General features: G+C 42.0%; 1 long non-coding RNA gene across 2 annotated transcripts; it reads right to left on the bottom strand.

The window, feature by feature from the left end:
- Positions 1-7,524: 7,524 nt before the first annotated feature.
- LOC308124706 lies at positions 7,525-20,721 on the bottom strand. 2 transcript variants are annotated; one of them, XR_013936317.1, is made up of 4 exons: positions 20,583-20,721; positions 18,010-18,171; positions 9,261-9,371; positions 7,525-7,905 (listed from the first exon to the last, which is right to left on the bottom strand). It is a non-coding gene; the product is annotated as an uncharacterized lncRNA (long non-coding RNA). The 2 variants fall into 2 exon arrangements; XR_013936318.1 differs by lacking the exon at positions 20,583-20,721 and having other exon boundaries at positions 18,010-18,204.
- Between the last annotated feature and the right edge of the window lie 1,293 nt (positions 20,722-22,014).

Raw genomic sequence — 22,014 nt, 5'->3', positions numbered from 1 at the left:
CATCAGGAAATAGAGGAAGAGGGGGTAGAGCATTAAAAAAAGGAAGAAAAAAAAGAATAGAGAGAGAGAGAGAGAGAGAGAGAGAGAGAGAGAGAGAGAGAGAGAGAGAGAGAGAGAGAGAGAGGGAGAGAGGGAGCGAGAGACAGAGAGAGAGAGAGCGAGAGAGAGGGAGAGTCTGGAGGCAGGGACGGTGGCCAGACAGCCGCAGCGGGGAGAGGGAGCGGTGCGCACGGAGGACGATCACAGCTCGGCCCGGCGATGAATCCGGTTTCTCGAAACAACAAGCATCCTCAGCTGGCCTGGTGGTAGCCGACTCCCCGCCTCTCCTCTCCCCTCCCTCCCTTCCCCTCTCGCTCCCTCTCTCTCCCTCTCTCTCCCTCTCTCTCTCCTTTGGCTCATGATATCACCGCATCTCCTCCCTGCGCCGGTTCAAGTCTGATGATGCGCAAACCTTGTTTTCTTTTCTTTTCCTTTTCCTCTGACGGGGTGAAAATCTGCTCTCAGGGTGTCAGAAGTTGGAGGGTAGCGCTCATCACTGACGGGATGTCCTCCTCTGCTGCCCGTAATAACCCCCTTTCTCTCTCTCTATCTTTTTTTTTTTTTTTAACGCACCCCCTCCTCCTCCTCCTCTTCCTCCTCCCTCCTCTCAGGCTTTCTTGTCTCCATCAGCCAGCATCAGCATCCGGGTTCCTTCATCTCCAGAGCCCCACCCCTCCCCTCCTCTCCCACTAGCCCCTCCCCTCCCCTCCTCGTGCCCCCCCCCCCCCCCCCCCTTTCACTACAGCAAAGTTCCTCATTATGTGATTGGCTGCAACAACCAGGGATGTAAGAAGTACCACATGGTTCAATCAGACGCACACAAAAAACCCCAACAATATTTCAGTGACAGAAATAATGTTGTGAAAAGTCTTTTGACTGCAAGCAAAGTGTCCCAAACCTTCTCCACACACTACTGATGAATGGGTAGACATCATTTATGAAATACGTGTGATGAGAATCCTGTTATTTTCTCTTCAAAGTCCCCAAGTGTTTACAAGAATCCAGACAAAAAGGAGTGTGTATGTACAAACACATACAGTAAAAACAGATTTCATCTCATTTTTACTTTCTTTTGCCTGTTCTCATGTCCTGTTCTAAAGAATTCACATTAATGTCCTTGGATGTGCACAATAAAGAAAAGAATACCAGAAGAGTTCAACTGTAGACCAGAGGCGTGAATCAGATCGCCATTGATGCTTGGTAATACACGAGGAGAACTGCATTTTTAACTGGATTTAAAAAAAATACCTAAAGAAATTATTAAAATCGAAATATTTGTTACACAATTTAAAGATGTCCCATCTCTTTAAAAGATGGTTTGTACAAAATATAATGACCCAATTATCGATTAAATGTACTTAAATTGTGTGACTTTTTTTTATTTGCAGCTCAAAGAAACTCCATGTTTAAAAACCAATTATATTCAATCAAACCTGTTTAATATTTCATCAAGCCAGTGACCATATCTGCTAACTTCCTACTTTTCTTCCTGTGATTTTAAAACCAAAGGCGGTAATGAAGTTAAAGTTGTGCCACTTATTGACATAAGCTTGTTGCGGGATTTTAGAGAACTGGTGAAAAATTGTGACGTCACGTCTCATAATGAGATAAACAGCTTTGTTCGATACAAAGAAGTCTTGTTTGTATATTTTTGTTGTGAGGCGAGATCAGGCTAATCCACAGTTCAGTACTGACACCAACTCTCCCCTAACATTCACTGGGGCAACTGGAAACAAAATTCTTTGACAATCAGGATATTTTCTGAGCTGGAATCATACCTCCTCCTGTAATACTGACTGTCCTACAAAATCACGGGTCACTTGCAGAGAATTCACTGGAGAGAAACGCACCTAGAAACGTGATCCAATTCCACGGCAGCATTTAGCCAACAGCCCCTATAAGTAAACAGGCTGGAGTTGCATTTTACAGCTTTCTTCTCTTGTACTGGTTTAAACTCACCCTACATGGTTTGTCACATTCAGCCATTTACACGGTGATGGCTGCCATCCAGACGCTGGCCCAGTTCATTCACGGTACTTCAACATAAAGAACAAAATGGAGACTTGAACCCACGATTCCAACCTGCTCTGCCAACTGAGGCGGGGTAAAATATATTTTTTCCACTCAGATGCTTGATGGTCCTGTACACAGTCTATCTTGAGTTATGCAGCAGTGAAATGACAAAAGTTGTTTCATTAATATGAGGCAATAAGGACAATCTGCACCTTCTGAAGTAGTACTATTTTTTTTTTTTAATTCTTTGTCGAGGCCATTGATGGAAGTTGTAACAGTAAATCGTCTCTATGCTTCCAGCTGCTTGGGGCCTTCCTGTGTTTGAGTTTGCATGTTCTTCTGTATGCATGAGAGGTTTTTTTTTACTCCGAGTAATCCCACACGAGATTAGGGTTAATTGTTGACTCTAAACAGCCCCTCTCATTTAATTACAGCTGAAGAGAAGATGAATATTTTAAAATCCCTTCTCATGAAATGTGTTTTTTTCTTTTCCTACATAGAGGTCCTCGTCTCTAGAACATGTACACATTATTAAAGAGCAGCCGTCAGTCACTCCTGACCTCCAGGACAGAACATAATGTGCACTTGTGATTAAACTTCACATTGTGATATCTGTATGACGTTGATTCCCAAATCTTAATCCCTTTTTAGTCTTAATCTCCTGATACAGTCAGGTTGATGCAGCTCAGATTATCTAACAGCGTGAGCCCGTGTACGTCCGCTGATCTCACCACGATTGTGCCGCATGAAAAACATCCATTCGCACTTGATTTTTGTTTCTTCATATCATTCCAGTATTGATGCAAGATCGAGATTGACGGAAAGGAACGTGCTTCCTTTGATAATATCTTGGAATTCCTCGGATAATCCTGAATAGCAGTCAATGCGACTGTTCCCCCACTGGGTGGTGCTGTTGTGCTATGATGTGCGCACATATTCACGTGTCACGCTCCTTTTCAGATATAAAATGAATTGACCGTGGCAGCTTGGTGTTTCTGTGGATAAAACTGAGGAGTTCCATTTGATTCCGGTGGAGATTATTGAAAATTGACGTATTTTTAAATAAACATATTAAAAACATGCGCATTTTATTCCTTCAGTATTTACATTTTTAAACTATCGATGCCAAGAAACTATCAGGCTTGAGTGCAGTGCAGGTCGGTTTTAAAGCTGCTTTGTTCTTTGCTATTTTAAGGTGGAGTTGTTCCAATAACTGTCACGTTTGTGTGGTTGCCTCACAGCAAAGGGTGAAAGTTCAAATCTGCGCAGGGGCCCTTCTGTGTGCAAGTTTCCTGCAAAATAGATCCTCCCACAGCGACGAACATTTCAGGTTTTATGGAGGTTAGAGGTGCACAGGTGTGTACGTGCGTGTGCCTGTGTGTACTGAGACCTGTCCATGTTCTTCTGGGATTCCATCTACTCTCTATGCTCTTCACGTGAGCTGTTAACTTTTTATTATATCTGGTTTTTTACACATCTTGTTTTAATTACAATTCTTTTACTGTATTGTCTATCTTTTATCTTTTTTTTTTGTCTGAACTGTGCACCTTCACTTCCAATTCATTCGTTCATACAAACACTTTGATCCGCTGAAGTGTTTTAAATGTGCTTTATAAATAAAGTTGATTTGTTTAAAACAAAAACAAAAAATGGGTTACTTATGGCATGTTGAAATGTTTTGAACTCAATCTTGAGAAAGGAAACTGATGAATGGTTTACCTAACAAAGTGCCTGAGTCCGAGAATTAATTATAAACTTTCTCAGTCCTTGTCCACATGATTACTTTTGTTCACGGTTAGCCGGAGAGAAGAGGTGAGTAATCTTACTCCCTTCTCCCCAACACAAAGGTTTCTTCTATTTATTTATTCTATTTTTAATACCTGGTTTATGCACGTCACGGCTACAGGGAGGTGGAATCTACTCCATAAATCCAGCCAAGACAGGTCTCCAGTCCATCAGAGCATGCACACACACACACACACACACACACACACACACACACACACACACACACACACACACACACACACACACACACACACACACACACACACACACACACCTCGAGGCCAGTTAGTCACCAATTAACCTAACGCTGTGGCTCAGGATTGTGGGTGGAAGCCTGAGTACCTAGAGAAAACCCACACACGTCTTCTGGCTGTGAGGTTGCATCACTTCCATCGCCACTCAGGCCTCGTAATCCGACCAACATGGATCTGATGCTGGACGTGTGTCAGGACACGGAATCAAAATGAAGAGGGAATCAAAATGATCTGCCAAACCGAAAAAGAAGTAAAAGTACGGCTCTCCATTGTAATTGAAATGAATAAAGCGGAGGAGGCGAGTCAGTATCAAATATTTCTCCTCTGCTACAGTGATTAAGTACTTCTATATTTATGCTTCAATGAGGCACAAACTGGCTTTTTTTGGGGGGGTTTTAATCTCGATGACAGGGGTGTCAAACATGAGGCCTTTGGGCCAAAACCAGCCTGCAACAAGTAAATTGTCAAAATGTCAAATAAAACATACATTTTTAGATTGTGTGTTCTTGTTTATTAGTTTTTTTTACATTTCACTGCATAATGCACGTTTCATTAATATTGGATTTATGTCAACACTGTTGTAATTGTTTGGTTTTTGCAAAAACAAATGAAAAAAACAACCCAAAAAAACAGCGACAAATAATATTTTAAATTTAAAGGTTATTATGGGATTGTTTTAAACACTCAAAAATGATCTTGGTCTCTATGTGGCCCCTGAACTAAATTGTGTTTGACGCGTCTGATCTACTGTATGAAGACGATTCAGAGAAACAGTTAAAGCATCAAAGCAGCTGATTGTAAAAGTTTCACACACTGAAGCTGCAGAAGGTGATGAATTTAAGAGACACGCAATTCCACAAGAAGTGGTTGAACCAGAGACTTCCTGTTTTGAAAGTAATAAATAATTTTTTGACTTGGTTATTACGTGTGTTTCATTGAAAATGATAGATTTAATGGTGATTTATGTCATTGCTAATGATTAAGCCTGCTGATAAAACAGCAAACATCATTATTATAACAATAGTTATATGAGTTTGTGTGCATAAAAACAGGTTGACAGTGCATCATAGAAAGGCATCAATAAAGACACATTCTTATTTTTGTGCTTCTACTCACTTAAATAAAGATGTTGAATCAATATTTTTTACAAGCAGTAGTACTTCTACTTACTTTAGTATAATTTGCTTCAGCTTTATTTGGAGGAGAAATGTACAAGTGCTTCACTGCTGAGAAAGTCTAGGATTACACCCTACAGAAAGATTCACAGTATTCATACACTGTGCTGTTTATTAAAGTAGATTATCGGTATATTTGAGTACTAACGTCCTCTGGCTGGAGCCGCTTTCATGCTCCAACATGCAGACAAACACCCTTTGCCCTTTAGGCTCCTCTCTGCACAGGCAGACAGAAATATAGTATCCCCCCCCCCCCCCCTCGGTTAAGCTCTCCCGAGACATTTAACATGAAGCGTCGGCACATGGTATATCTGATGTCAAGCACAGAGCTGTGCAGCTTGTTGCAAAGTCACACATGCACATTGTGGTATTGTTCAAAGTTTGTATGGAAATTAATGATTGATGTGGCTCTTTCTAGTCCTCTGTAATAAAGATAAAGAGTGTGTGTGTGTGTGTGTGTGTGTGTGTGTGTGTGTGTGTGTGTGTGTGTGTGTGTGTGTGTCGTGGCTTGTTCTTTCATGTGTCGATAGCTGGGGAACATTCTGGGAAACATGGCAGGCTGTTTACACAGGCACATATATACAGTATGTACTGTATGCACACATGCACCGAGTTCCATCACCTGGACCGTGTTCAAGAAAACTACGCTGAACACAACCTGTGCAGTAAAAGTTGTCACAGTTGTAAAACCTAAGAATGGGAACATAGACTGGGACAGAGTGGCTTTAACGCCCTCTTGTGGACACTATCGTCACATAAAAATTAGGGAAATATGCTTCAAGGAGCTTTTTTTTTTGGTCTATGTTCATCAAGTTTGGGGGTACACCTTGCAAATCCTTTCCAGGAAGTAATTTTTTTTAATGCATTAACAGCAAAAAAATAATAAAAAATCAACACCCTATGATTCATTGTTTCATTCATGCACCCACTGGCTTAAAATCTTGACCTCTGACCGGGTGTGAAAGTAGAGGACAGACTAAACTGGGAATGTGTTGGTGTCATGTAGAAAAGCCTGAATTTACCCCCTGAGGGGGGTCAGGACAGTCCAACGGACAGCTGACAGTATTGATGTCCGGTAGCAGCTCTGTGGCCAGGCCGACGTGATGAACGTAGTTCATTGGACAACCTAATCAACTGATGGCTTTAATCTGTTGATCAAAACATTCGTTTCGGTTCTGCAGTTTAATGCAACACGTTGAGAACTTTAACTTGCAGTTATTTGCACAGCTGTCAGTTGGAAAGTGAAATGACTGGACTTTCCTGTCATGCATGCTCATAGCTCATGCACGCCTCGTTCAAAAGAACAACGTCCTGACATGTGACCTTCATGCCCTTCATGCAGAAAGGCAGGTCAGAAATGGCAGAGCAACAAGTGCAAGCTAATGAGCCTCAGGGATTATTCTCCAGGAAGAAAAGTAATTCTGATTTTCAAAAGGCAAAAAAAGTACAATTTGTGGTTTTGGATATTCAAAAGTACGTATAGTGAAAGGAAAAGACTGTAATCTTAAAGGGTGTTGCAATATCACTTCCCACCACAAGATGGTGTGTTGAGTTATAATTATGTCTGATCTGGATTTAGAAGAAGTAATTTAGAACTAGTTCCTTCTCATTGTCAATCGCTGCATTAAAAAACAAAACACTTTTTTTTTTAAAAAACATGAGTTTTGAAAAGATACGGTTCTTCTCTACTTTCCATATACATCTGATAGACAGAAAGTTGCTGGTCAGAGATATCAGACTAGTTGCAATAGCTGGTGAGCTCTGTTAGCAGGTCTCGTTAATGCTCATTGTTACGTAGGATACAAATCAGTCATACTGCTGTCAAAATTGCAAATTTATATTCTTTAGCCGCAGCTGTTTTCATACGACTGTGGTCCTGGTAAAATCTAGTTTATGTTACAACTGTGCAGTTAACTGTGTGCTGATGTAAAGTTTTCAGGATAATGGAAGACTTGGTACTTTATCCAGTTCTTGATCCAATCATTTCACATAATCATTTCTACATTTTGAGAAACTAAAGGTGAAAACTCAGACCGAGTGACTCAACACTGCCACCCAATGGCCAAAAGTAGTATTGCATAATCCTGCATCATGTAACTTAAAATCAACTTGTGAAAGTAATGATATCGAAGCTAATAAACATATGGGTGGACTTCGAGTTTTGCTTTTCAAACTCTTGACATGTATAGAGAGATTAATCTTTGTCCGGGGTCCGGTCATCTCAAAGAAAAGGCGAGAAACCACAAGTTCTTTTTATACCAATTATTTGATACTTTTATTTCCATTTATAAGTTTTCATTTCAAGTCGACAATTTACATCACAGCCCATCGGCTCACTGGAATTGCCCAGGTACTGCATGTCAGCCATAGAGGGAAGAAGGGGAGCGGTGGTAAGACTGAGGGACACCAGATAAGGCTAAAACAGAGGGGGGGAGGGACAGGGGGGAGGAAACTGTGGTTACTGCCACCAGATCCCAAACTCAGCCCGAATCAACACAGTGTTTTTCACGCTATGATCATCATCATCTTCAACATCATCATCATCATCATCGTCATCATTGTTGTTGTCATCGTTCAGTCCAGTGCTGTTGTGCAGAAGGGAATGCTGGGAATTTGGAGGACTCAGTGCGGTGGACCTGGAGGAGACGAGATGTGACACGAGATGATGATGAGACACAATTTGAATTAGCGCTCATATCAATAAGATCGCTTGACAACAGATTATTTGCAATTAATTTATCAGATCTGTTTCTGTTCGTGAAGAAAAAAAAACATGGGACTTGTTACAAAATGTTTTAATTCGCTGTATCACTGATTTGAATGTTATTGTTGTACATGTTGGTAAGATATGGACCAATGAAGACTAAGTATACATACTGGAGCCAGAATTTTTAATGTTTTGTCCCGTACGTATTACTAACTAACAAACATTAACAAACATGGTGGAAAGTTTATTTATTAAGGTACAGAATGGAATATGATGTTGTTTCATTTTTAATATGAATGAATTACCCGGGTTTAAGTCCCATTACGTTAAGAAGGACTTCTGATGTAAAAACTACGTTTATGGTGCGATGACTCCCTGTGCTGTTTTAATCTGTGGCTAAAACATAAACAAAAGCAGAGTGATAACAACTATTTGATAGATATCTGCTTGTCATTATTATTTCCACTGAGCTGACCAGTAAGTTAATGCACACACAGTATTCAGCCTAAAATCATTGCATTTAAACATAAAAAGGTTCCCAAACTTGTCTGGATGTGAATATTATTACCATGACATTGAAATCTTCTACGCTCCTTGGCATTTATGAATAGCAACCAAAATCCCCTTGCTGCTGTCATGTGAACTCACTACTAACATACAACAACAAAACCATCCACTAGAATGAATGAAATCCTTAAGACTCATATTCAACTCCGTGTTCGTCAATATTGTTGTGAAAAAATTACTGTATTGTGTGAGTTACCTTATAAGCACCATGAACTGAATGCACAAAATTCAACTTTTGCACTGAAACTGTAACCGAAATAAACCATTCATTCATTCATTCATTCTCTATGAAGTGAAAAGTCTGTTATGAATAATAACGTACATGTTCAACTCATAAACTATTAAGTTATTTGTAAGCACAACCTTACAAATGCTTACAGTATTTAGTGTAGATGGCAGCAGCATGATTGATTAATTGATAAAAGGTTGAATATTTATGGATTTTAAAGCTTTTTTTTGTAATGTCCAGATTAAACTTTTCGGGCCTAATAGAAACTCTACTTCAGCAGTTTGCGGTTAAAGGTTGCTTGATTTCTATTTTGGGGAGCACAAAGCATTGGAAAAGCAATAGAAATGGCACCACACATCAGCATCAGCCTGCATCATGACGTGTCATGTTAGTAAAACAAGACCCCGAAACAACTAAATGTTTGCATTCGTTGCATTTTTGCTGTAAATCAACAGAAGACAGGTAAACTGCATTTTTCCAGTTCTTACATTTGAGGCTGGAGGGTGACTCCTCATGACGTCCCCTCAGCCGCACTCTTCACACAAGCAGCGAAGGCCTCCATCAGGTCTTTGCAGCCCTCAGCTCCCTTCTCTGCCACACTGAAAGAAACAACAAAGTTGTGTTAAACTGACGTAGCCACACTTTTCAGAGGACTCCTGACGGACGCTATTGACAGATCTGATGCCGGAAGGGCCAAAACAAATGCAAAGACGAGTAAAATCACTGTAAAAGGAGAAGCAATCTGAGGAATAGAAGGGAGATTCGATGCCAACGACATACAAAGAGCGAGAGAGAGAGAGAGAGAGAGAGAGAGAGAGAGAGATTATTTCAGTCTCCCATTCAGGAGTGAACACAGCAGCCGACACTGACACAGTGCATTAGGTTGATGGAGCGAAAGTGGGGGAGAGAAGGAGGGAGGGAGGAAGCTGAGGCAGATGAAAAGGGAGGTGAAGAGAGCAGAGCCATGTGCAAGGTCCCATCTGTTTGACTGGACATCAGAGAGGGAGGGGGGAAAGGAGGGGGGAGGGGGGGGGGGGGGGGGGGGGGCACGATAATGCTGCAATGACAAGATGCGGAGGTAAAGAGGAGGAGGAGGAAGATGAGGGAGGAGGAGGAGTTTCAAGTTACATCAATATTAGCCTACAAAGACCGGCTCCTCCTTCAGCTTCATGGCATCTCATCATCTCCCTGTGCAACTCGGATACATTCGAAAACAGCTTTTCCAATAATGCAAATCCAAAAGCTTTGGGATTCTAATCACAGTAAAATGGACAATATATCGGGGCACTAATAAAATCAGCTGAAGGAGCTTTAAACCATCAATTAGGGTGATTGGTATCAGGGACACTTTTTAGAAGTTTCTGATAGAAAGCATATGTCTGCTTTAGTGTATAGATTCTCCGTTTTGTTTCTTGTGACATGCTTTTTTAATCTTACATATGTATTCAATTGTTAGAAGCGTGTTTACTTTTATTTCGGTGTATCTATTATTTTGTATTTTCACACTTATGGTAAAGCATTTCATAAAATAAGTACATTTTACTAGACGTTTCTCTGTGCTCTGTTGTGATTAAGTGTTACTTTCATGAAAACTAACACAAAGAGATCAAAGAGAAAAAGTATTGAGGGTTTCCACTACATTACCCACAATGCAATGACTCCTGAGACGAAGCGGGAGCGTCAGAGGTCTGGTTTCTGACTGAAACTTAAATCAAACGGACTCAAATGCATCACCTGGGGTTGTACAGTTATTTGAATACGCATGCATCCTGAATACATCAACTTCTTCTTCATCTTTGATGATGAGTTAAGTTACCCACAAACTCGGATATATTAGCGGTCCTACAAGTTTATCATCCGATAGAAGTCGGATCTCATAAACTCATTGGCTTTCAAATATGTAGTTTATTGTCGCAAAGTTCTTACAGTAGTTGCAAGTTTTCCCTTCAGGACAAACAAAGAAATGGGACAAGTCGCCTCAGTTATGAAGAACTTGAATTACCATCCGAAGAGCAGAGTTGAAAGGGACTTTCTTGTTTGAAGTTCGGCAAATAGAGCACAAAGATAAGAGTTAACGTCTGTCTCTTATGGAGCACATTGTTTTGCTGCCAGTCTCAAAGTGTCTCCAGGCCTCAATACCAACATTTACACAGAGACGTCAATGGAGCTGCAACGCACCAGGCTTATTTTCAATTGGGATGTTTGGCAAAAAGACACAAATGAGACTCAAACCAACAATCCTGCGATGAGAGGCCATGCAGGAATACATGCAATGACATCAGGTTTTTCACTCTGCAATCCAGTGGTGGTTGTGGTTTCATTTTGCGGCAGTAAAAATGTTGGAAAGCGGCGTCGTCGATTCACTTTGCTGTGCCACATTCATTCAGAGGGTCACATTTGCTGCTTTATCTCTCTGTGTTGTGGCCGGTTGCCTGTTTGTGATGTAACACACAGCTGGCTGCAGCAGATTATCATTCAGCGCTTTAGTTTGCCAGCAGAGATGGAGCGAATGGTGTGTGTGTGTGCGTGTGCGTGTGCGTGTGTGTGTGTTGCTTGGAGAGGTCAATGGGATCCATTGGACTGGGTGGAGACCGTGCGGATGCTTTTCTGAGGGTGGGTGCTTGCATGGGCAGAGTCGATGAGTGCCTGCGCTTGATGCAACGCACTGATGCACCAAACATTAGATCAGCAGCAACCCCGAGGGTGTGTTCTCCCATAATCCACAATACACACACACATGTACACACACATGCATGTATGTCCCTCTAAATCTTGAGAAAACGATTGAGAAACTGTGTATTTTGTTCAAACTAGACGCACAACACGACTGTATCTGTAATCTAAAAGCAGCCAGTGTGTTTACACTCCTCGAACAACAGCTTTGAATCTATATTGTCCTGAAGATGCTTGCCTGCATGTTTAATAAGTGAACGGGAGGATTAAGTCCTCAGTGCCGGGTGGTCACATGCACAAGCCGGAAGGGGGATGGGGGGGGGGGACTAGAAGCTGATGTCATCATTACTGCCATCACGCAACCTCCGGAGAGAGAGCTCGACTGAGCGAGGTCACGTCACAGAGTCACCATGCAAAGCTTTCGGGGTCGCCCTGATCCGATGAATTCGCTCACGTAATGCATAGTCCTGCTTTCAGGAGACCGGAGGCACACTTTCAGGACATCCAGGACCCGAGCTGGACCCCGCGTGTGCAGGGATGAAGCGAGTGGTAGTAAAGTGACGTCACCCTCCTTCACTCGGACACAATCAGGAAATGAATTGTGAATTATTCAGGCAGGGCTCGTCGTATTCGGTCCTCTGGGACGAACATGAATAATAGATGACCGAGCAGGTTCAGCGGTAAAACATGATGCAGGGGCCAAACTGTAGTCAACAGATCATTTTCGAGTGTCATTGTCTTCTCGAATCGATAAAAAAAATATTGCATTTTTGGAGAATTATTCTTTTTTTTTTAAACTGTACTTTATTTACAAATCAATACAAGTTCACAAGTTTCCAAAAAAATAAAAAGATAAACCCGAGTGAGGATTGCTTATCAGATCTTGTCTTAGTTTAGCCCCTCATGTATTGCCACAATATACAGAAGACATGAAAATACCAAGTAATCTTTTTGAAGGTCGCGTAACAATGCTGACGGCTGTTCAATGAAAGAGGGATTAAATCTATTTTTTCACACTGGATGGCCCTGAAAGTATTGAATGTGGCTTGTGAACGGCGAATTGGAATGTATTTTGAAATTGACTAATATACACAGATACATATTCCAACTAAAAGGTTATTATATAATGATATAGTTTTTTTTTTTTTAATCTATGAAGTTGGTTTTGCATTGGAAAGTGTGCAACCGAATGACCTTAAATTACACCTTTCGTAGGATTATGACTTCTTTGAATGCGATAACATTTCAGCTGTGATGAAAAAAGATTATAATGAATTTTAATGATTTTGTTTAAAAGTGTGTAGCTATTAAAATTGACTTTATTGCCATTATACCATGTTCATGATAGATTATTCTGTTTCCAGATCATGTGTTTCAGTCAAAGATCATCTCAGTCTTATATTGGAGATTGGAGGTGTTGGGGTTGGCTGGGACGCAGAACATTTAAAAATGTTTTCTAGCGATGATCTGGAGACTGCACTTGCTTTAAACCAGCAGATGATAGTTTTAATTGCCAAAGGAAGTTGATTATAATGTATTTTTTGATATTTGGGGTTGAGGCAGGTTACTCAGCAGGATACTGGGGGCATAAAGCATCATAAGAAGTGTACAAAGGGGGGTTTGCAAACCCCCAGAAGATTATCTTTTCCACCCCTCCTCCATATATATCATTTGAAGACCTTCCCCCAAAAAAAAGTTCTTTGGAATTTTTCCTGTTTATTGCACAACTCACCCCTGACATGGAATCCCAGCCCTTGCCTGTAGGGGCGGTAATAAACTCTTGTTTGGTGTAGTAGTAATTACTACTCATCCCCTGTGTGGAGTCTTTACCAGGTGCTCCCACAGTCCAAACATCATGAGAATTTGTGTGACTGTCTCTTTCTCAGTTTTTTCAAGCACGTCTCTAAGCTGGAAATGTGTACATGAATGCACGGTTTAATATCAACAACACATGTTTATCAGATCAGACCCAAAAACAGAAGTTGATAAAAAGTCACATTCAAAGAAATCAAGGTATTTTGGGGATGTGATTATAGTGTAATGTTGAGTAGGATTTTATACACTTTTGTCAATTATAACAAGATAATACCTCCTTAAGGATTTCCTTCCACACTGGTGAGATGCTTACACACACACACACACACACAGACACAGAAAAAGAAAACCTGCCCCCCAAAAAAAAAAAAAATCTAATAATACTGACTTTACACTTTAGTGCTCGTGTGTGTAGCTCCATTCAGAGGAAGGAGCCTGGAGTCGGCCACAGCACTCAGATTACTGGCTTGTGTCGAGTCGCCAGATTCCACGAATAAAACCAGCACGCTTTCCACAGGCGAGAATGTACACACATGTCTGCACATACAGTCGCGGGCAGCCGGTAACAGAGAGGAAAACCCCCGCATGTGAACATGTGCTCCCGCTCGTCCCTCATGAAAGTGGACACAGTCTCAAAGTACGGAGGTCCGGACCCTAATCATAATCTTAACGGTGTGGGGTAAAAGTTGAGGATGCACAAATGAACTCAAAATCAGTATTTGGTAATGCAATCAGCTTTTTGTCGGGGAGGAAGATCTCAAAAAGCAATAAATTATTAAAAAAGAAAAAATAATATTTTGAGTAGTGACAAGCTTTTCCCAAATATGTAGATTCAAGTAACACCAATGTAGACTTTTTGGAATATAAGTTGACTTTAAGTTTAAAATATGTTTTGCAAGCTGAACTTTTACTTCTTATTCAATGGAATCACATCGATTAGTAGGTTGTAAAAAAGAAATAAAAACAAAAAAGCACATCTAAAGCAGGAATTCATTTGAATATCTTTAAAGCGTCACTTGCTCACTTGCCTGTTGCACACTTCATTGTGTGACTTTGCCGTTGTGACCTTGACAAGGTCGTCACTCCCACTCTTATTTATAATGAAAAATATCGTGAAAATGTCATCTCTTTGAAAAATCCTATCAAAAGTATGTCAGAAATGTGTGTTGAAATGATTCAACCTGTTGCAGGGAGGGATTTTTAAACTTGTTTATCATCTCAACATGAAGGCCTGAATCCAACATGGCTGCCTCCGTGTGTCCCCGGCTGGGTGCGGGGCCTCGGCTGGTCCGGGTGGCTCCGGGTGGGAAGGAGCAGGTGTCAGGTGGAACAGAAACATGATCTACAGCCCGGGAACATGTCAAGGATGTCATAGTATCCTGCACGTACAGTCTTCCTTGGACACACGTCAATCCATGTTCTTTACCATTCGGCCGTCTATAAATATACATGGAGTTCTGGTTTTCATTATATAGAGTGAAGTCCATTTCAATCTATATCTGGCATTAGAATCGGTCCTAGACGGAATCAAAGTGACGGTCCAGACCGGCCCGTTGGGGTTTTTCTGTCTGCGTCGACATTTTGGGAGATTTAATGAGGGAACCACTTATAGTCGGAGGCTGGAGTCCAAATTGAAACGTAACCTGTTTCACTTGAATAAAACTAATAATAGCATATAGTTTACGATATAACACGCATGGAAATATTTTCAACAACCATAAATAAAAATAAAATCAAGCGTTGGATAAAGAAGTCTCCGTTATTGGCAGTTTTCCAGAAGGTCGGTTTGACTGGCAGCGAGGGCTGCCCGGAGAAGAGGTCACTGTCAGCGTATTAAATTTACCCGCATGGCCACATGTAACAAAGGAAACTTGGGAACATGCTTGACTGGCAAAGACGAAGCGGGTAATGTTTTGCATTGAAGTTTGACCAAAAAAAGCTCCTCACTCGTTATCGCTGCTTAGAGGCGAACAAATTTAAGCCTTTTCTCATAATGTAATAAATGATCAAATCGACAACAACATCAGTTTTGAGAGGAATTCCAAACAACCTTCTGGGTTAATATAGAACGAACCCTTTTCGCTAGCTTGCTAGCAAATTTTAAAAAATTGAAACGGAAAGTCTTTCTTCATCTAAAGAACATCAGCTCCATATTTATTTGGTTCTCGCTTCACGTTTTAATCCAAACAGCCCCACAGGAAAAGGAAATGGTGCTTAGTCTTTAGCTGCTTCATTAGCGAGTGGCTAATGGACATACTGCGAGGCCTTTAGCCGCTAAAGGCTAATGTGTATTGTGTGTCGGCAACTGTGCCAATCTGTTGCTTGGAAGTCATGAAAGAGTCAAACTAAAGGTATAAACTTAACCCGAACAACAGTTAGCTCAAGTCGGGCGAAAACTGTAAAACTAAACGGCAAAACAGATTCAGGCGACGGCTTTTTTCCAAGTTCACATCACTTCCTGCTTAAACGTTCATTAAAGATGCTTTAGAGATCACACCTGATAGCTCTGCATAAACATAATATGCTCTTTTCTGGTGAAAAGAAATCTGACATCACAGGAGGCAGAGGTCATGTGAGAAAGGTCGGGTGCAAGCAAGGTCAAGTTTATTGATACTCCAATGGGACGACTGTGGCCTTGAGATGAGCGCTGGCAGCTTAACACATAACTGCAGGGTCATATAGCTACACAAATGCGGCTGCTGCCCGACCGTCTTCCTGCTCATATGTTCAGCTGAGAGCAGCTGCATTCATATATTCTCCGCGTAATCATTTCACAGTGGGACAGGCTACAACCTCGAAACAACCACAACTTTAAAACTATAAAAGTGCAATTCATCTCTTGGTTGCTCCATGAATTCTCTTTTAAAAAAAATCCTTGCTAGTGACAATGTGATAACTTCTTGGTGTTTATTGATGCTTAATCTGTAAAACAACTCTGTCGAAAGTTCTGCATGTTTAATGAATTCTGCAGGATTGTAGTTCTTTCGGGCGAGCTCGGATAGGTGTTTAGGTACCGGTAATTTTCCTAATAGCATATTTTAGCGAGTCTGTCTAAAGAAAAAAATTGCTTTATGCATTTCTTCAAATCAGGGATGCTATGAATGCAAAGTAAAACCACTCATATGAAAGAAATCCCCTTGTATTGAACCTGAACCTTTTTTTTTTTTTTAGATGAAAACGACAAGCCGTTTTGCTGTAGGTGTGTCACAATGTTGTTGTTGGCAAGATCAAGAAATGATGTTGGCTATGAACCTTTGATGTGGGAGCGTGTTGAGGAGGTTCTGTTTGGATTCTATTAGTGTTGACAGAACAGCTGTTCATGACAATCCACTTTGCCATGGCTGTAAAGTGGTACTTGACCTTAACACTGCAAGTTTGCACACTCTCCTCCAATCTAGTTATGAATGGAATGGCAAGAGAGGAGTTTCCTTTGTAGCAATGCAATACAATAAACTAAACACTGCAGATACCTCAAACAACAAGGTTCAAAGTATCGTAAATATTCTGAGAGTCCAGAATGAGCCTACGCACATGAAAAAGTGCCGCCGAACAGCCCGGCTACATACCAGAGGTGCTCGTAAAAAAAACTCGGCATCGTCTTCAGAACAGCTCAACCTGCGCTGGAGAATCTATCTATGTAAACCCTAAACATAGAACACTGTCCAACTGAAGTGTCGAAGGCGTCTTGGTGCGGCATAGGCAATTGTACAACTTTAGCACATGATTAGCCAACCTTACACGCCTTGCTTTCCTCCCCAAGTGCGACCTGCTGTCTTATCTGCAGGCCTCACACGCCGACGCCTTATCAAGACCCGACAGTGTTCCCCAGACTAGAAGCAATACTCACTGTCATAATATTGGGTTGTCCCATGAAAAAGATGTAATTATTGGATTTGTAGCTACATCTCTAGATATTGCAATCGTGATCCAATGTCGAGAGACAATTTTCCTACAGGACTTCGAGCTTGATGCTTACTCGCAAAGTCTGTCAGTGGTTTGATGTGTTGAAGTGTTATATAATTTCAGCTTTTTGCTCATCGGCTGAAGCTAACTCCATACCGGTGTCCCTGACCGTTGACACAGCAAATGTCTGAAGGATACACCAGGGACGAACAGAACGAGCTAGTGCAAGGTATTCTGGGGAAAGGGAGGCAAGTGACGCAAGCAGATTCCCAGGCGTCATCCATGCGTGCAGACATCACCCCACCGCCACTCATCATTAACCCCTCAGATTGTTCTGCCCGACAAGGGGTACCCCAAGTTTTCAGAACTTCCACTGTTGTTATTCAGTGAGGATGTCAAATTCAGTTACATCCCAACGGGGACAATCGTCGTTTTTTTTTTTACGCGTAAACCGAAGCATCGCTTCAGGAGACTCCATTTTAACATGGCGCCTTTGAGGTCGCCGTTTCCCTCAACTAATCTCTCCAATTTGAAGGAAAAATTTAAGGGGGATTTTCGCTATCGTCGCATCTTTTTCTGAGCTTGTTAGAGAATAGTCAAGCACTTCACGGGTGATTCGGGTGATCGAGTTCTCAGGGTTTCGCTGCATGAACGTCACAAAGGACAAATGATTGAAGGCATCGAAAGAGTGAAAGCTAGACAAAGAATTTCAAGATGATTCAACGACTTGATTTCATGGTATGAACCTCGTCTCCTTTTCTGAAAGTTTGGCTGAAGTGGAAGAGACGAATGTGGACATTTATGATCTGCACACAATCCCTTTGCAGCATGCAAGCCATCACCTACCATTTGTCCAGGTCAGCCTTGATGGTCGCACAAGCAGCAGGGACGGGGGCCTCAGCGGGGGCAGCGGCGGCTTCAGAGTCGGACATGTCTGTGGTGCTGGTGGTGCTGCTGCTGTGTGGTGTCAGGGGTGCGTGTCCTGTCCTGTTCCTGTCCTCTGAATGCCTGTAGATCCCAGTCCCACCAAGAGAGAGAGAGAGAAAGAGAGAGAGAGGGACAGAGAGACAAGGGAGATAAGAGCGGGTTGGCTAAAGGGGAGGGTAGTGCTGGAGGAGGTGGGTGGAGATATAACATGTGAGAGTCAAGCACACGTGTGTACACAGCAGTCAGGGGAGGGGCGGAGGGGTGCAGGATGGGTGAAGGGGCAGTGACCCGGAGTGAATTGCAGAAGAGGGGGATTGTGAAACGAGGGCAGGAAGAACAGGGGCTGTTGGGGTTCCTGGTTGGCTGAGGTTCATCATGAGGTTTATTACCGTCTGTGCTATTTTAGTGGAAACGGGGCAGCAGAGTGCAGGCATGGAGGAAAAAGTACAACACTGCAGGGAGAAATGCAAGTTAGGACGAGACAAGGTGCATAAGAATGTGTGTGTGTGTGTGTGTGTGTGTGTGTGTGTGTGTGTGTGTGTGTGTGTGTGTGTGTGTGTGTGTGTGTGTGTGTGTGTGTGTGTGTGTGTGTGTGTGTGTGTGTGTGTGTGTGTAGCATGATCGTAATTATGTGCAGTCCCTCTACATGAGCTTCTACAATTGACAGCTGCCATCTAGTGGTCACTTTGTGCCGTCAGCTGTAGCAACTCTGCAGCGGTGGCATTCATGGCAGCACATGGCTGCCGTTCGGTAAAGGTCAGAAAATATGATCCAGTAAAACACAATAAAAGACCTGTATGATTTGAAATTTGTGTCTAAAAGTAGTTTAAAGTATTTGTTGCTTTCTATCAAGATAAGTACAAAGGGTTTTCTTATGGCTTTGAAAATTGGATCGCAAATGTTTTCAAGGTCAATGTCAGGACTGGGAACCTTCAGAATTTATGATAAAGGTTGACACAGAAATGGCTTTAACCATCAATAGATTTGTAGTAATTTCTCAACTTTTAAAAATGTATGTGCTAAAAGTGATGATTCTCCATTTTTCTTGGGCCTGAAACACAGTTCACAGCCAAACATATTCAAAAGGAAATTGCATTAAACTCTGAGGAATTTGTCTTTTTTCACTACTTTTACAGGAATTTTTTCATTTCTATTTCACAACTTATCGTCTAAACTTCGGTCTTGAGACACAAAAAAGAAGAATAACATATTTTTTTTAACATTAAAACAGATTTTCAGGGGTTCTTTTCTTAGCTTGTTCACCAAAAGCTGAACTTTTCCCAGCTTTCTTGGAGGAGGATTTGCTTTGGTAACATGCTGAAGAAAAAGGTATTTATCAACAAGTGGAACCAGTTTTCCTCCTTCGGTAGCGAGAAGAACATTTTTCAAAACGCTCTCTGTAGTTTTAATGGGACGTCAACCCGCTTCCCCAGGGTCGTCCTCCATTATCCTTCATTGCGAGACATTATGGCCCCTTGTGTAACGTTACAACATGAGGTGGCACTGCGTCTTAGTTGTTATGTAATGCAACAACCTGAAGGAGTCTGGCTCCGGGGCAACCCTTGCCTGGTGTACAGGCTTCAATCGCTTTTGTGAAGCACAAAAAGCTGTTTGCAAGGACTGGATTTTAAATGTATAACCACAACAACCGCTCAAACCTCTTCTACTTCAACCTTAACATGTTTTTCTTCTCATGTGGAAATTTTGACCTCGTGAAGACCTTGAACTCTGACACGAGTCTGAACCTCGCTTGATTTACATGGCTGATTGCTTCAATTTGACTCGGACAAATGAGTTGTCATCAACCTCTGCAGGGGGCCGAAGGCCACCTATTCCTTTGAAATGTGTGCAGAAGAACAAGGTGACAACTAAACCATGCAGAGCTGTGGATTCCCGGGTCCAGGAATGGGAAACATTCCCATAAAGAAGGCATTTCGTTGATTTTTACAGCCTCGTTCAAAGAAATGTTTTTCTTTCTCTATGTTCCAGCTTTCTCTTCACTCCTAACTTTAGACACATGTCCACTTGAACTGGTTTGTCCCAGTTCCTGAAATACTCCTCCCCCCTCATCCATATTCCACTGAGCAAAGTGCCTCTAAATTACATCAGCATCAAATGTCAACTAATTAACTCCCTGCGTGGAAAAACCTCTTCTCATCCACTTTCTCATGCATTGAAATGTGAAATAAAGCAGGTACACATTATGATCTATAATGAAGACGCATAAAAGTGAAATTATAAAACAAAAAACAAAAAATTAAAGAGTCTTTAAAGTACAGGGAATCCTCCAGAAAAAAAAGTTTTGAAAGAGCAGCAGGAGCTTGTAATGTGAGCAAACAGAGATGAGCTTCAATCAGAAACCAATTCCTCACCTCCATGTGAGCTCATGTGCATCTGGACAGGAGGGAACACTGTGTACTTTAAGTAGCACGAGGGTCTTCCTGTGTGGAAAGACGCTCGTATCAAGAGTGCAAGTGGTGGTGAATTCCTACCTATCTGCAGATGGGACGCCTCGGTCCTGAGTTGCTGGAAAAGTGTGTAAGTTGTGTTGCAGCAGTCAGAAGGAGGGGAAAAAAAAGCCAAAGGGGGACTTTGACGGGCTGCAGACTGCTCTGTAGTGAGTGTGATCTCAGTGGAAGGGGGTGTGTGCAGGCTCTGGTTTATGATCATGTGTGTGTGTGCATGAGTGTGCATGTGTGTGCACTCAATGTATGTGGGGCCGAGAGACGGAGGCGCTTGAGGGGAGGGGGAGCAAAGAAAGGGACAGAAGAGAAGCTTGAACTTATAGAGCAACAGACTGAAAAAAGAAGAAGCCGATGTTTGAGATTCCACAAGAGTTAAAGACAGAATAAAGGAAGGACCGTGCATGTGTGGCACATACACTGCATTCAGGCTGGCTGTGGGAGACTGCGGCAAGGTCGACGTTTCAGCCCATAAAATTGTGAAATACGGCTACTGATTGAATTCTGTTCTCTGAAGGTCTCTCTCTCATGCATTCAAAACCTCCAGGCTCCATGCTTGCTCTGCATGAGATAACACTATATACATGTTTAAACACTCACACACACACCCACATAAATTGTTTTCCTGTCAACATGCAGGCATTCGCCTGCAGCAGTTTGGCCGCGCCGGAAAAGGCGGCGATAAAGATCGGAGGATCTTTGAAAGTCAGTCGGGAGGTTACATATGAGACGGCTGCTGCGATGGCGTACACATGTGCATTGTGTCATGTGCGCTGGTGTAGACTGAATGGAAAAGGACGGAGGCCGCACTGTAAAACAGGAAATGGCGGATTTGGTCTTTCTTTGCTGGAAGGTCTCCTCCCTGTCCGGACTAAAGCAAAGCATCCCCACCGCATGATGCTGCCCCCACCATGCTTCTAATTATGGCCAAAAAGTTCAACTTTGAACTTCTTTGATCGGGGGACATGTTTCTACATGTTTGACGTATCCTCTGCACAGTGACCGAGGATCTGTATCCCAGCCTCTGAGTTTAAGCTGTGCTGGATAAGTTTCTTTTCCCCGACCCTGCTTCAAACTTCTCCACAACTTCATCTGTGACCCTGTCATTCATTCATTATTTATACTGAGAAGAAATGACGCACAGGTGGACTCTTTTTACCCAGGTGAGTCCTCTCTACTGATTAGGTGACTCCTGAAGGTGATTGGTTGAGTTTCATTGAAGGCAATGGGAGTTCAGAGGGAGCTGAATAGAAACGTCATCCACACTTTGAAAACTATGTGGCATGTTTCTTTTCAGGTCATAATTCTGCTTTACGTTGTTGTTCCTCACATCAAATCCTAGTTGGTCGGTGTAATGTAAAAAAAATAAAAAATAAATTGTTCAAGGAGCATGAATACCTTTTAAAGGACGAACAAGTTGAAGCAGTGGGTCAATTTTTACAGTGTTGCACGTTGTTTGGAC

The sequence above is a fragment of the Lipophrys pholis genome (assembly GCF_963383615.2).
Source record: "Lipophrys pholis genome assembly, chromosome: 19".
NCBI classification, from domain to species: Eukaryota; Metazoa; Chordata; class Actinopteri; order Blenniiformes; family Blenniidae; genus Lipophrys; species Lipophrys pholis.
The sequence above is the reverse complement of the archived record's forward strand: the minus strand, read 5'-3'. Positions and strand labels throughout refer to the sequence as shown.